This window comes from Terrapene carolina, unplaced genomic scaffold (assembly GCF_002925995.2).
Source record: "Terrapene carolina triunguis isolate 2854851 unplaced genomic scaffold, T_m_triunguis-2.0 Scaffold42, whole genome shotgun sequence".
Classification (NCBI taxonomy): domain Eukaryota; kingdom Metazoa; phylum Chordata; order Testudines; family Emydidae; genus Terrapene; species Terrapene triunguis.
In genome coordinates, this window is record NW_020664393.1 from 3,475,991 (window position 1) to 3,487,862 (window position 11,872).

Below are 11,872 nucleotides of genomic sequence, written 5' to 3' on the forward strand. Positions count from 1 at the left end.
GAATAGTAAAAAACCTAGAAAGACTGTGCACAATAAAAGTATTCATGACCTTAGGCCCAATCCTGCAAATATGAACTACCAGGTAAAGTATGTACTGCCTTGAGTAATCCCAGTGTCTTCAATGGTTTATGCATTGTGCCCAGTAAAAAGTGTTTACAAGACGGAGTCCTAAATTAGTGTTTACGTAGAAGCCAAAATGCTGTTTTCAATGGTCCGATTCCCTTCGTAACCTGAGAAGTGCAGGGATCCAATATAACTTCACTACCTAAGTGGATTTCCTTCAAAAATGTTTTTTAAAAACATTTATGCGTGTGTTATGTATGTATTTATGCGGACGTGCGTGCATGCACACATATACACACACTGTATGTACCTTTTCTTCTGCCAGTCCATGCCCATTTCCATAGAAACAGAAGTGAAATCATGAATCGGCCATCAGAAACGGAGTTATTTTCATTTCCCTACACGCAGGGTCAGAAAGGCTGTGGCTGCCAGCAGGCAGCTGTCAGCTCATAGTGAGAACTTTCCCTTGTACATTGCAGCAGCTGGCTGTCATCTGACAACTACAAATACCAGGTTTGCAAAAAACAGTTACAGACTTCAGAACCCTTTCAGCTTTGAATGCCTATTTGGGTTGGGGAGCCCTGGTGTTTATGCTTTTGGATTTAGGTGTGCTGGGAGGACTGCTAGTAACGTTAGATATCACCTGTTGAAAATCCCTGTTCACTCTGTCTAGATGTTGGGATTGGGAGGGGTCAGCATGGAGAGTCTGGACCCAGACAGTGCCATTTATGTCCACAAAGGCATAACTTTGAAGTTCTTGCCCTTGAGTCAGAGCAGTGGTTAATGTGCTGCATGAATGATTGATAAACATTCTTTAGTCTCCTTCACAGTTCATTGCCCTAGTTAGACAATGATGATGAACATGCAAGGCTCTACCGTATATACTCACTTATAAACCAACTCCCAGAAAGCCAATCCTCTTCTCTTCCCTGCAGACACTAACAAACATAAATGTCCTGCATGTAAACTTATCCTTCTCCCACTGTCCCTGTGCTCCCCAGCTAAGACATTATGGAAGAGTCTTCCTTAAATGGAAAGTAACTTAGGGACCCCTCATTAGAACTCCTGACTCCCCTCTTTCCCTGCTTGACTAGTGTATAAGCCAAAAGTTTTGCCTGGAAATTGTGCTTAGCTTTATATATCAGTAAATATGGTATTTGCCTGAACTGCCCTGAATGAGTCACCATCACTGATATGCCCAGCCAGAAACTCCAGAGCCTACACCTACCGGGTGTCTGTGCTTAGCGCGCATGCTGCAGCTATTCCAGCAAGCCAGCTGCAACCAAGAATTACCTCGCTGTAGCTGCACTTATCAAATCTGCACATTGTAAAATATGGCTTTGTGAAGGTTCTCAGATCAAACCCAGTCTTACTACAGAACAGTGCCGTAAAATGCCAAAGCTCACAGCTGTCAGAGGAAGGGCTTTCACTGTGAAAAATAGGCATGCAGCAAAACACCACGTCTTAGTTACAGACAGATGGCTTTAAACTTAAACTGATTAAAAGGCCACGCTAATAGCACCACTACTAATGCTACATTAATTGTTAGGAATGTTCGTCACATCCAAGGCTGGCTCTATTATACAGGCAGAACAGGTGGTTGCCTGGAGCAGCAGAATGTTTAGGGATTGTGGGAAGTGAAGGGCATGTGTTTTCCAGTTTGCCCTGGGCATGAACAGCCATAGACCTGATGCTAATCTGAGAAGGGAAAAAACTATTAGCAATCAGCCATTTTGGCTTTGTTCCGGTGGCCTAGTATTACTGCTTTGCAATGCCCTAGCGGGGAAATATGGGTTCAATTATGGACGCTAGTCTTTCACTTGTAAGGCTGATATGGGCAGCTAAGGGAGGCAGCATGCTCAGCCCATTAGTGGAAGGGGAGTGTGACAGGGAGTATTACAAGATGCTCAGCAGGAATCTTTCCTGCCGATCAAGGTACAGCAATAATGGGCTCCAGAAAAAGTCCATTCAGTCTAGCGAAGGGTGGTTGAAACATGGGCTTCTCCAGGAAATATACCACAGTATTCTACAGCAACAGCCCAAAACACGGCAGTGTTGCTGATATAAGGCACAGTGTTTTCACCTATTACTGTAGAGTACCATAGTACTTTTCAAAATAAGGTCAGAAGCAGTAATGCTGAACGAGACCCCTGGCCAGTAAATTAGGCATCAGTTTGCAATGTGGCATGGCTGCAGAAAAGACTTGCCTGACTTAGGGGTTGTATTAAGAAGAGGTGGCAGGTAATGCTCACTCAAAGAACTGACATGTGCCTGGAAACTTCACGTCTCTTAACAAAGTGTATGATGAGAAAATATGCAAAGGCATCATGGAGCCGGGGGGAGGGGAAGGAAACAGAGGTTCTGTTACCTCCCTGCTCTCTGCTATGGCCACATCTGAAATATTGCATTCAGTTGTGGGTGCCTCTTTACCAAGATAGTGATCAATGGGCGGGAGTTCAGAAGAGAGCAATAAAAACAGCCAAGCAGCAGGAGGAGTTGACGTCTGAGAGATGATTTTAGATAGCTAAATATGTATAGCTTGACTAAGCTAGAGTTCAGGGGGAACCTGATGGCTGCCTACAAATACTGGAAAGGTGAAAACACCAAAGAGGAGAAATGAATTAACGTGGCACCTAGGAGTATAAGTAGGAGGAATGGGTGAAATTAAGCAAGGAAAATGTAGGCTAATAGGCCTGACAGTGAGATCTACTGGACTAGGAAGTGGTGAAAGCCAGTTTCCTTGGGACATGTAAACTAGATTGGAGAAAGCACTAGAGAATATACTGTGGAGAAAATCCTGACTGGCAAGAAGACAAGCTGGATGATACCAGAAGTGCTTCTAATATCTATGCAATGTTGCCAACTCTTGCCATGTTTGATATTTTAATTAAAAGTCCCAGCTGCTGGAGTTCTGTCACTACATGAGAATCTCAACTTTAATTTCTTACAACAAATGTTCCTAGACGTGGTTGTGGAGAAAAGTTTGAAAATGTTACTTGAGTGTAACCTTCAAGACTCAAGAACCAGAACACAAATAAAAATAACCCGTTTTAAATCACATGATTTGTAAGACAATCTCATGATTTTGGTGGTCCAACTCATGATTTTTGAGCCGTTGGCACTGACAATATACATTCTAGTATTTAAAAAAAAAATCAGAAACTTTTTCCACTCATGAATATTATGTCTGAAAATCATATTGGGTTTCCCCTGCAGTTACTTATCTGTGTGGGTTAAACAGCAGCCTGACTTGTAAGGACAGAAACATTTCAAGGGACTTTTTAACTTTAAAGTAGTTTTCCTCTGTTACTGATTCACTCCCCCTCAGAGATTTTCAGACTGACGTTTTCCACTTCTGATGTGTGATTTGCATACAAGTTCTACTTCCTGCTGCGGAGCCTGTTTTGCAACTTACCTGAAAGAGAGCGAGAGAGAAAGAGAAAGGGGAGCATAAAGGGAGAAAAGAAAACAGAGATCCACAGGAAAAGAGTGTGCAGGAGAAAGCCCAACAGTCGCTCTCTACCCTTGGTCAGTCCAGCGTGTGTCCCTGCTAGCCCCAAGGTAAGAGCTCTTAAAGATATTGCCACTCCCTGTCACTGTTTGTTACTAACCACTGACCCACTTTGCCTCTTGTTTTTCTGTCTCTTTTTTCTGGGCTCTAACCTCCTTTTTATTTTGCCCATTTTAGCAAACAGTTTAGCAAACAGTGAATTTGGCAGACAGCTCACTGTGCTTCAGCTGCTTCGCTTTACAGATTTGGATCAGGACTGTCTGTGAGTAAACACTCTGGAAATGGATGACATACGCAGTGTTTCTATGTCGTCCTAAGGGCCTAAGCATTTGTATAGTCGTCTGAAAAATGCCAGCGACGGGCCTGATCCTGGCTGGCCATTGCACGGGTGCACCACTGGAAGGTAACTTGCAAGGAACTTTCACCTCTACCTCTCTGTGCCCCCCACGCAGGGATCAGCCAGTGATCCTGCATTCTTCTGAGTGGTGGCACAGCTGTGCTCCCCAGGAGCTTCTGGAGGAATTGTGGCACCGTTGGGACAGTGGTTTTGCACTCCCTGCCACGCAGGCCCATGCCTCACTGCCTACTCGGCCATAATGAGGAGTTGTTTCCCAGTAATCTAGGAATTGCCTAAAAGGCTGAAGAGCGAATCATTATGGAAAATTAATGAAGAAATAGGATTATAGACCAAGATAAAACACTTCCAACCTGATGTTAATATCAGAACAGATTGCAAGTGATCTGATATTAATTTAAAAAAATCAGCTGTATAACTGATATGTTAACATCGCTTTCAGAATACAGCTGCAACTAATTTCTGGGAATTACATGGTATTGCAAAATTAAGGTCTCCTCTAAGGACTAAGGCCTGATCTACATAAAAAATTTATACCAGCATAATAATGTCAGGAAGGTGATGTTTTTCCAACGTAGCTATGCTGGTATATGCTGATATGCTGGCATAACTGGTGTAAGACCCAGTTATGCCAGCAAAACTATGCTTTGCTGGTGTAGTCTATTTTGCTCAAGGAACTGGGGTGAGCTATACTGACAGTTAAAAGCTTCATCTATAGTAGGCAGGTTTGCTGGTCTAGCTAAACCAGCAAACCCTTCTTAGCAATAACAAGCCCTTAGGTAGAGACTGTACCAACTCTTTGGTGCCATCTGCAAGGAAATAACAAAATGCTTCCTAGCTCCATAGGCTCAAAAAATGTCATTGGAGGAGGGGGGAAAGGTTGGTAAGACCTCTGTTCTTCCTTTCATTGTCTTGTATTTCCCCAAAGCGCTGTTTAGCATGTGGCCTCGAGTACATTTCACATTATCCACGCCACTTCTTGGTTTGGGGAATTTGTTTTGTTTTTGCAAACTACTATTGAAGATTGTTGTCTTGAATCAAAGAAAAGGAATTTCAGCCGGATGAGGCTGAACTGGGCACACTTAGTCATCACATGATCCTAAGCAGCATCAGAGCACAATAGCGTAAGGTCACAATCGTGCCTCAGCCAATTCAAGCACTGCTGAGAGTCATGTGCTTGGGAGGGAATGTCTTGTTTTTCAGTTTACCCTACTGTGGGGATTGGGTACAAAGAGGGACTGAGGGCACTTTGATTATTGTGTTAGGGCTGGGTGCCAGAGATGAGGGGGGTGTTCACCCTCCCCACCCACTTTTGAAACAGAGGGGGCCGTGCCCTCCTCACTTTTGAGAACGTGAACTCGGCAGGGGGAACCCAGGGGGCCCGGACTCCCACCCCCTGTCCCCCGACCAGAGCTGGGTGGTGTAACAGCAGAGCCCCTTCCCTGCTGGCATAACAGAGGAGCAACTGGGCCAAATTTGAGTGAGTGGCTCTGTGACCTGGTGCACAGGGTCACAACACCACTCCAATGTGAGAGTCTCTGAGCTAGCAGGATTTGAACCGGAGGAGAGTTTATCTACCCAGGGTCTTTTATGGCATCATCTTATCTGAGTGACTCAGGCACCAGCACAAGCAGCCTGGCACAAAGGGCTCTCGCTCTCTTAGGACCCAAGGCACTGCTCCCGTCAGTTTCCTATGTGCCTCCGCTCTTCACACAGCACTGGTGAGCTCTAAGGAGCAGCTGTGATCAGGCTGAAGTCTGTATGAGGGTTGAACTGAGGGACAGTGGTTCTGATGTTGGCTTATGGCAGCCAGAGTGCCCTTCAATATACTGCTAACTCGCTGCATTGGAAGCTGCAATTCTTTAAGTTCTGTGTGCCTTCAAGAGTCAAGTGGGACCCATAGCAACTCTTACATGATGCTGCCTTGCTTTGGAAGGCAGGCTGCATGCCTTGGAAGAAGGTGCTGGAGCTTATGTGTAGGTGTTTACCCAGGGCTGGTGGCTCCTTCTGTGGGTACCCAAAGGGGGTCTTCATTCCTCATCAGGAAACATGTTGAGGGGGAAGCCTGACCAGGGAAATGTCTGCCTAGTGCTGTGCTGATGTCAATGTCCAACAGTTGGCCTCATGTTGACCCAGCGCACAACGTTGCTGTCTTTCCAGCACCCATAGTATTAAGGAGATGTGGCAGTATTTCCATAGGTAAGTTTGAAACCAGTTTCCACTATAGAGCCCTATTTTGGCACCCTCATAACTTTGACTTGGAAAATGGATTTGGCCTGGAAATTGCCATGTTTACTCTGCAGCAAAAGGAGACTGTTTCTGCAAAGTTTGAAGAAAATTCATCAAGATCCTTTGACGTTACATGACATTATAATAGTGCCATGGTCTGAAATTCTGACTTGGTATCTTTGTCTTCCTCTAGCTCTAAAGCAATGTGTTGCTACCTCTTCAGTGGAGCGTCAGAGCGAGGCAGAATTCCAAGCCCTATGCTCAAGAAAGCACATGGACAGCACCCTAGCTACTCCCCACGGAGATGCATGCCACCCTTAAGGGGAAGGGAGGAGTGGAGAGTTAGGGAGATTTGTGGCTCTGTTGGTCCCCCTGTGCACCAGCCAGCATTGTGGGGTGGTGGTGTGTGCACGCCCCCTGTTCAATGGAAACTTCCAGGAGGCATTCTGACTCTAAGCCAGAATGCCTTGGTGTTTTCCCTAGGGCAATGCACCCCCCGCCCCTTCTGGGCTGTGCCTAAAGGGTACCAATATAGCCCTGTGTTAGCTGAGAATGTATTCCACTTAGAAGCATCTCAGAAAAGCAAATCTTTTGCCACTGAAATAAAGAAAACACAATTACATTAAAATCAGTAATTCAGTGGTCAAAGTTATGGTTATGTTTTGATAAAATATGCTTTTCATTATAGTTCATATGCATGTGTGTGTTTATTTTGTGGACAGTTCAGGATTCATTTCCTTGTTTTCAAAAGCTTGCATTTTGTTACTGATGTGATATGCAAGCCTGTTGTTGTCATTTACTAGCATTTTAAATAATGTGGTTGTTGTTGTTTTAGACCAGGGATCGGCAACCTTTGGCAGCCGCACGCAGCCCGTCAGGGAAATCCGCTGGCGGGCCGGGATAGTTTGTTTACCTGCAGCGTCTGCGGGTTCGGCCGATCGCAGCTCCCACTAGCTGCAATTCTCCGTTCCAGGCCAACGGGGGCTGCGGGAAGTGGCACGGGCTGAGGGATGTGCTGGCCGCCGCTTCCCGCAGCCCCCATTGGCCTGGAACGGTGAACCGCGGCCAGTGGGAGCTGCGATCAGTTTGGTTTTGTCCTTTGACCCTGGTCATTTGGGTCATAGGTCCCAAATGGCTCCCCTGTTTGCAGCACTGCACACGGCTGAAAAGTTTTGGGCCTGACTTCACTTAGTTTTAGGAAGGTTGTGTCCAATCTTTCTACAGAGCAAGCTGTAGCATTTCACTTCTCTATTTAGCCTTATATGGCCCATTCCCATAGTGTCTGAGCACCTCAGAGGCTTAATGTATTTATCCTCTCAACACCATATGAGTTAGGAAATACAGTTATCCCCATTTTACGGGTGGGGAACGTAGGCACTGAGAGACTGAGACTCACTCAAGGTCACAGAGGAAGTCTGTGGTGGATCAGGGACTAGAACCCCAGTCTTTTGACTCCCAGGCTAACTTCATAATCACTGCACTATCTTTCCTGTCCATCCCTCTTGCGCCTGGCTAAAGCATAAGTTAATTTGCCTCCAAACCTTTCCAGATGAGTGTAACTTCCACCCCTTTATTTATGTATTGCATATCAGACTGGAAGAGGTTTCTCCCTTGTCCTAACGTTCCCTCTTCTATTGATTAACACACAAAAATATGACTTTAATCAAATTGCTCTTCAACTCTCAAAGCCCTCTGAAAAAGAATGAGAGCACAAGCACCTTCTTTTGTTGCAGGTTCCTTCCTTTCCCTTGTCAGAAGTTGTCTAATCAAATCCAGGCAGTTGGAGGTATTGTGTGGGGATGTGAATCTTGACCTTAAAATTGGAAAATATATGGAATGCTTTGTGGTTGATTATGAAATCCTTAAACTGTAAAGTTGGGCCTGAAGCTAACCCCCAGCTACAAACTCTCTTGAATGTTAAGGGAGTTTGGCCCTGCTATTGAATTCTTCACCTCAGGCCTAGCTCTATTGACCTGGAAAAGTGAGTGTCTGCTCCCCACCTTTCTTTCCACTTACTTTCTCCCCTGAAACTCCCACCAGAGACATCCAAAGCAAACTGTGTCCAGAACAAGCATGTGATGCGGTCATTTTATTGTGAACATTGCTGTCAAGGACTGTTTCAACAGCACAGTCAGCACTCCTTGGCGCTGAAGCTTTCAGTTTATCTGGCAGGAGAAATGGAAGAACTTCTCTCAGTCTGGGAACTGTTGCAAGGAAGCTTGGAAGAGTTTGGTCACAAGAGCTGGAGCCACTGTCTATCAGCTCACTTAAGACAAACTCTCCAAGGCTATTTACTAAATTAACCCATGTTATAAAACTTTGAGTATGGAGCGAGGGAGGAACAAGAGGAGACAAGGGCTGTTAATGGGATTTTTTCCATTTATTTTTACGAAATTTGCTGCTAGAATGTTAATTCCCTTTACTAAAGGCCTCACTTTATAATTTGCAGAAGTCCACGCAAGAATTCAAGCTGGTTATCAGTAATCTTCAGTATAGCCATGTAGAGTGACCATAGTTCCCTAAACTGAAAACGGGACACCGGGTAAGAGATGGTCAGTGCTCACAGGCTGGCCCAAGCCCTGCCATGTGGGTATGGCCTGAGCTGCCTGGTGTCGCTGCTCGCCCAAGCCAATGTCTGGACGTCACGACTTTTTTGGCAAAACTGGACATTTGTCCCATTTGCTCTTGCCTGAACGTTCCTCCATAGCCCCCTCAAGCAAGAGCAAAAGGGACAAATGCCCAGTTTTGCCAAAAAAAAAAAAAAGTCGTGACATCCGATACAGAGTTTAAAAAGGGGACTGTCCTGGCCAAAACGGGACATATGGGCACCCTAAATCATGGGGGAATACTAAATTCTTGGAGCTTTCTGGCAATATGAAAATACCACCTAAAATAGTTCTATATATTTGAGGATGGGACTGGGTCATAAACTACATTCTCCAGTTGTCTCAGTGCTAGAAGAGGAATCAGATCATGGTTTGCTGAGGGTGTTTTGATATGCCCAAGTAAGTTATTTGTCTGTCTTGTGCTCCACTTTCAGCATATGTTAAATAGAAAATGTCAAGAGAAATTGCATGAAAATCTACAGCATGAGGCCATGTATAACAACAGGATCAAGGTCTCAGTTTTACATCTTTTCCAAAAGCTGGGACGTCCAGCGGAATAGTAACATCATACTGAAGCACTGGTTCAGTATAGACTTGGAAGGAAGAATGTTACTTACTGAATCATCAACATTGCCAACCACATGTGGGTTTTCTTTTGGAAATTTCCACCAAAATACAGACTGAGCCTGCTGCCCAGCATCACCCCAAAAGTAGATAGGGTTCCCTTGGGTAGCCTCTTGCACAGGGCTTCTGCAATTTAAAGCTGCTTTCATCCACCAAAACCACTGAGAGAGGACGATAGAATCATAGAAATGTAGGGCTGGAAGGGACCTCGAGAGGTCATCTAGTCCAGCTCCTTGCGCTAAGACAGGACCAAGTATACCTAGACCAGGGGTCAGCAACCTACAGCACGTGTGCCAAACACGGCACGCAAGCCAATTTTGAGTGGCACGCTGCTGCCTGCCCGGTGAGAGGAGGAGTGGCAGGAAAGCACCACGCTGGGGGAATAAGAAGGGGAGGGGGGAAGCTTGGCTGCCGCAGGACCAAGCTTCTGCCTCCTACCCCCGCAGGGGAGAGCGGTGGGCGGGGGGGCTGGAGGCAGAAGCTTGATCCTGCGGCAGCCAAGCTTCCCCCTCCCCCTTCTTCCCACAGCATGATGCATTCCGGCCCCTCCTCCTCCTCAGTGGGCAGCAGCATGCCACTCAGAATCGTAGGTTGCCGACCCCTGATATAGACAGACATTTTCAGTTGTATTATAGAAAGTTTTAATGGTTCTTTATCACCAGATATGGAGAGACTTTTGGAAGATATAGTGGGCAACCAGAACACTGAAAGGATAGAGAACTATCTTTGCCTCAGCCAATAAGCAGCAATTAGGATTCTTACTGCTACTAACACAGTAGCGCTCAGGCCCCTACACAACGAGGAACAGGGTCACTTGGTACAGGGTGTGCCACAAAGTATTTAGTAGGAGAATAACTGTCCAAAGATTTTACAATCACATTTAACACAAGAGGAAATAAGTGGGCAGCAGACAAGAAAGGCGAGACAGGCAACGTTATGCACCCAGAGCAGCCATTATGCATAGTTCATTTTAACTTGAAAACAGCAAATGAGTTAAATGAAGACGCAACTTACCTAGCAGCTATCAGTTACAGTTTACTGTAGGTATCATGGAGGTGGCTTTTTGAAAGTGACTTAGAAGTAATTTAATGAGAGGGTCAGTAAGAATATTATATGCATTAAAGCCATTTGGAGAGGGGAGACAGGCTAGCTTTGTTGATAGAACAACACAGTAAAGATACAAGAAAGGACAGAACAATGAGGAGTCCTTGTGGCACCTTAGAGACTAAAATTTATTTGGGCATAAGCTTTCGTGGGCTTTAACTCACTTCACCAGATGCATGGAGTGGAAAATACAGTAAGCAGGTATAAATATACAGCACATGAAAAGATGGGAGTTGCCTTACCAAGTGTGTGTGTGTGAGGGGGGGGGGGGGGGAAATCAGTGCTAACGGGGCCAATTCAATTAGGGTCAATGTGGCCCATTCCCAAACAGTTGACAAGAAGTCGTGAATATTAACAGAGGGGAAATTACTTTTTTTCGTGCTAACAAGGCCAATTCAATACTCCCATCTTTTCATGTGCTGTATATTTATACCCGCTTACTGTATTTTTCACTGCATGCATCTGATGAAGTGGGTTATAGCCCACGAAAGCTTATGCCCAAATAAATGTGTTAGTCTCTAAGGTGTCACAAGGACTCCTCGTTGTTTTTGCTGATACAGACTAACACGGCTACCCCTCTGAAAGAAAGGATAGGTAGCAGCTAAACTGGAGGGCCTAAACAGCATAAAGACCAGACGTTTGATACAGTGGAGCGGGGGAGAGTCAGAGATACTGGAAAAAGAGGGGTGACATGGTCAAAAGCAAAGGGTCAGGAAAGCTACTTTTAATCAACAGTTTTTTTAATAGACCTAAGGAGGAGAGATGGATGTCAGGAAAGCCCAAGAAGAGTTTGCTGTAGTTAAAATAAGAGATAAATTCCTAGATGACGAATGCCAGAAAGGGTCAGAACTTTGTTCCTTCACAACACTCCAAGGGCAAGCTACTGATGCAGACTTGGTGTCAAGCATAGAGTTGAAAACATCCCAGTTATGTGCTATAGTGGCAGATAAAATGGCATTGTCAGGGACAGAGATCTGGATGGATGGGGGTTGGGGGGGGGGAGGGAAGAGAGAAGAGGAAAGAATGGAGATCACATTGGTGTTTGGCTGGAACATTAGTTCTGATCATGAAGCCTTTGTCTCAGAGATTGGTCAGGATTTTTGTACTACAGGTAGTTTAGCAAAGGAATGTATGTAACCCATCTCTAGTTGACAGAAGGAATCTTGCCAGTCCAATCTTTCTGGGGTCAGGTGTAGAGCAATTCTAGGTTGTTATAAACCAGGAGTAGGCAACCTGCGGCACGCAAGCTGTTTTTCAGTGGCACCTCACACTGCCCAGATCCTGGCCACCAGTCCAGGGGGCTCTGCATTTTAATTTAATTTTAAACATTTTAAAACATTTTAAAAACCTTATTTACTTTACATACAATAGTTTAGTTAT

General features: G+C 45.1%; 1 protein-coding gene across 2 annotated transcripts in view; it reads left to right on the forward strand.

The window, feature by feature from the left end:
* Positions 1–3,458: 3,458 nt before the first annotated feature.
* TRAF3IP2 (TRAF3 interacting protein 2) overlaps positions 3,459–11,872 on the forward strand; it is a 53,219-nt gene continuing 44,805 nt past the window's right edge. For both annotated transcript variants that reach the window (XM_024216037.1, XM_024216038.1), the window contains exon 1: positions 3,459–3,624. The gene's annotated coding sequence lies outside the window, so the exon portion shown is untranslated. The remainder of the gene's footprint in view (positions 3,625–11,872) is intronic.